This window comes from Anarhichas minor, unplaced genomic scaffold (genome assembly GCF_050575085.1).
Source record: "Anarhichas minor isolate MPS153535 unplaced genomic scaffold, ASM5057508v1 ptg000045l, whole genome shotgun sequence".
Classification (NCBI taxonomy): domain Eukaryota; kingdom Metazoa; phylum Chordata; class Actinopteri; order Perciformes; family Anarhichadidae; genus Anarhichas; species Anarhichas minor.
In genome coordinates this window covers 7,400,162-7,404,236 of record NW_027466491.1, presented here as the reverse complement: position 1 = coordinate 7,404,236, position 4,075 = coordinate 7,400,162, and positions in this window count along the sequence as shown.

Here is a 4,075-nt window from a genome sequence, read left to right as displayed (position 1 = left end):
GTCCGTGTCAGACGCCAGTTAGTCATTTGTTCATCAATAATCTTTTGCCGTCATCAACACACTCTTTGGCTGTGAATTCTCCAGACAATGACCTGCTCTATCCATACATGGGCTCCATTGGACACCACCGAGGGTAAAGTCTAATAAAGTCTGTTGCAACTGATTGGGACACTTGCGTTCTCACATACAGCTTCTCACAGTTATATCTCGATAAGCTCAAGGTTGCAGTGCAGGAGTGAAAGGGGCTGTAGTGTGTTGCAGAATAAGCACATTTCTGTCGCTACCTGATTAAGCCTGTTCGAACTGTCTATGTTGCAATGGCTCATTATATTATAACACTATCATAGCAGTCATTTTATGAGTAGCGGTTGAGAGACAGGTTGGGAAAGATGGAGAGAATGGACTGGGTTGGAGATTTGCATCATTACCGGTGTCTCCAAAGTCCATTGAGCAGACATAGACGGCAGCAGAAGTAATTTAAAAGCAGGCAGTTGTGCCGTAACAAGCTCACATACATAGGCATAAATCTCGTACGGGCTATTTACTTATCAGTCCCTCTTTGTTTGTACTCTGAGCCAATGTGCGATGAGCCAGATCCAAAACCCTCGAGACGCCGCAGTACAAATGGTCTCAGCTGAACAGCCATTTGCAGAGAAATCGATGCCACCACAGTGCTATTAGGGACATTTTAATTGGATATAAAAGCGGATTCGTTATTACTGTTGTGACGGCCGAGCACGTCGAATGCAGCGTGGCTGCCAGCCATGGTGGTGCGTGTCGCTGAGCACTCGGAGAGCGGCTGGGTAATGTGTCCGAAGACGCAGCAGCTCCTGCACTGCGTTTTGACTTTCTGTTTCAAAAATGTATGCTGTCCACATAGCGCTATTTCTAAACTTTTCTGCAGAGCCAGATGGAGATTTAACAAACAAGTGCCCATTTTGGCACCCAATGCATACGATGTTGTATTCAATTATATGGTTTCTTACGGGGGGGATTCTGTGCAGGCTACTAAAGATCAAGGCATACGCTTACATAGATTATAGAAATACAGTACAGGCATACAGTTTACAAACGGTAAATAATACGTCTTAAAAATAGATAATAAACAAATGGTTTATAATAAATAATCCAGGAGCCTTTTTACGCAACATAACTCATCCATAGTCATTTGCACCGTTTCAAAATTCAGCTCATGCCTCCCGCAGTAAACAGTGTGTTGCAGGTAATCATCATCCAATGAACCTCTGAGACCTTTGTGCTACCTGCTCCTGTAATCAATTCAAAGGAACACAGCAGTCTGTTTCATGTAGCAGGTCAATATTCCAATCAATAGGTTGATACAATGTGCAATTAAATGAACCCTTATTGTTTTTTTCCATGTAAAACAAACTGTTTTTTTTCACTAAACTCTAACAATGTTTGGTTTACTGCTCACTCCTCAAGGCTGTTTCACAGATATGAAGTTTCCAGACTGGGGCCACAATGTTTTGCAGTTCAATTTAAAAGGGGACATATCATGAAAACCCCACTTTTAAAATGCTTGTGCACATATATTTGGGTATCTGGAGTGTGAAATTGTGTCAGTATTTTGTGGGCTGCATCGATCAGAAAACATGTTTCAACAAGCCATTCAGATGTCACATGCAGGCTCGTTAGAATGTACCACCCTCTTTGAGAGGGGCGTATAAACATGTTCTATCAGAAGCCCAAATTACAATTCGAGCATATGAAAATGAGCATATACGTCCACTTTAAGGACTATAGCATGATCAAATGGGACAGCCATGCTGAAGAATCACTCATGTGCATCTCAGAAGATCGAGCATTAAAGTGCAGCGGCTACAGGCAACGACAGAGATACACTTCTGTCCGGTGAAAACAAAAAGATCAAACTAAAGTGGCCGAGTTACAATCCTGTCACCTCAATTGGATATTTGAGGGGTGGGAGAAAGTGCTGCCTCCTGCTCCAATATATTTGTGTTGTGACATGTTGATGGCAAAGTGAGAATTTGGTGTAAGCAGCTAAAAAAACAAAACAAATGGATCTACCGTAACTGGTGCCAACCACGCAGGTGGTAAAGGAGTAGTTTTTCTTAGCACTAATTAAATCCTCTAGTTCCTTTACACCAGGGTCACGTCAGAAACCTTAATTAACATCGTAGCTGACTTGGGGCCTCCACTTCATGGCCACTGTCAACACTGGAATACTTTCTGAGGGAAAACCCACTACCAGGTTTCAGAATGATCCTGAGAACATGACAGTGGAAAGCAATGGGACGTGTGAATCTGTTGCCACAAAAGCAGAAGAACTAAAAAGTAACATGAACATACACTAACCTTAAATCAAATGTCTATGTGTGTCTCAATAGGGTCCACTGCGGGAGAAATAAAAGAGAGAACTAGAAAATCCATGTTAGAATACGGAAAGCTGAAATTAATTAAAATAGAATTGCTGGGAAAAAAAACATTAAACTGCACTGCTGAAACCCCTTCTAGTTGAAATGTCTAACCGGCAGATTTGGAAGCTAAACTGTTTTTAATTCAATATAAATTAAAAATTTAATTAAATTTAAAAAATAAGTTGAATCAACTTTAAAAATCAAATTGAATTAAATCAAAAAATTGAATTAAATCAAAAAAATTGAATTGAATCAACTTAAAAAAGTAAATAGAATCAATTAAAAAAATGAAGATCAACTAACAAAAAAGATTAAATTAAAAAATTGAATTGAATCAACTTAAAAAAAAAAAAATTTAATTTAATCATCTTAAAAATGTAAATTAAATAAAAAAAATTTATTGAATCAACTTAAAAAAATAAGTTGAATCAACTCAAAAAACTAATTAAATTAAAAACAAAAAATTGATTCAGCTTAAAAAATGTAATTGAATCAACTTAAAATATAGAAGAAGAAGAGTGCCAAAAATGTACGGAAGAAATATAATTTAAAAGAATAAAGATTTGAAGAACAATACTAGGCATTCTGAAGCAGCATTCCAACAAGTATTGCCCAACTCTGTGGCTAAACAAAGTAGTGTAGGCTCATTGTGTTTGTTTCATGGCACATGTAACTGCATAGTTCAGTCTCACCATTCTTATCCACCCAGTTCAGGCAGCTATTTTTTTCAAAAAAAGCTCAGAAAGACCCACTGCCTGCTACCTGTCCAGCACTAAATGCTAGAAAGCTGGCTAACTCTCTTGCTAGCTAGCTAATTAGCTTGACTAGAAAATCAAACATCTAGCAGCTAGTGAATATTGCCAGTGAATATTGCAACATCAGCTGTGCAGAAACACAACTCCAATGATTTAATATTGCTCCGGTTCTGCTGAACAAGTAAGTACGCGACACGTCAGCCTTATGTCCGACTCTGTATCGGTTTGCTTTATTTATAACTTTTCTGTTGTCCGTTAGCCACAACTTTAAAAAGTGCCCACTCAAGAGAATTTTTCCTGGCCAACTCGCCGTGCTAAATCCTCTGACAACGACTTAATTAAAGAAGACACCATACCCTCGAAGTGCTCAGATGGAGTGAGAGTAGCTCTGTAGTGGCCTGTGGTGCTGTGAAATCTCTGAAAGATCTCCTTTGCTTTTCCTATTGATTCATTTATTTTCTCAAGGCGCTGTTTGTCTGTCCATGGCAGAGTGATAGAGGGAACTGAGTGACTAATAGTACAGGTAGCACTTGAGGCTAAGACCAAGTCCATCACGACAGGGCTGATGTCTCCACTTGTGTCGTCCCCTTTCGACTAATGTCAGGATCTGCCATGCTGCCATGCATTATGATCATCTCTCTTCTTGGCATCGGATGACAGTTCGTCTCCGTCCTCTCCTCTGTATTAACAGGAGCCAGCGTGGACTAAATAAGAGGGACACAGCCGCTGTAGCTCCACTGTGTTTAATTCTACATTTTAATGGGAGTTTTCTGAGATTTGTGGTCTTCGCCGTGTGAGAAAGACACAAAGCAATCGGTATGATACTCTGAGCAACTGAGAGAGAGAACTCTTAACGACATGCAACAACAAAACAGAGGGAACTTTTTTGGAGCTCAATCATCAAGGACCATTGTGCTGCCT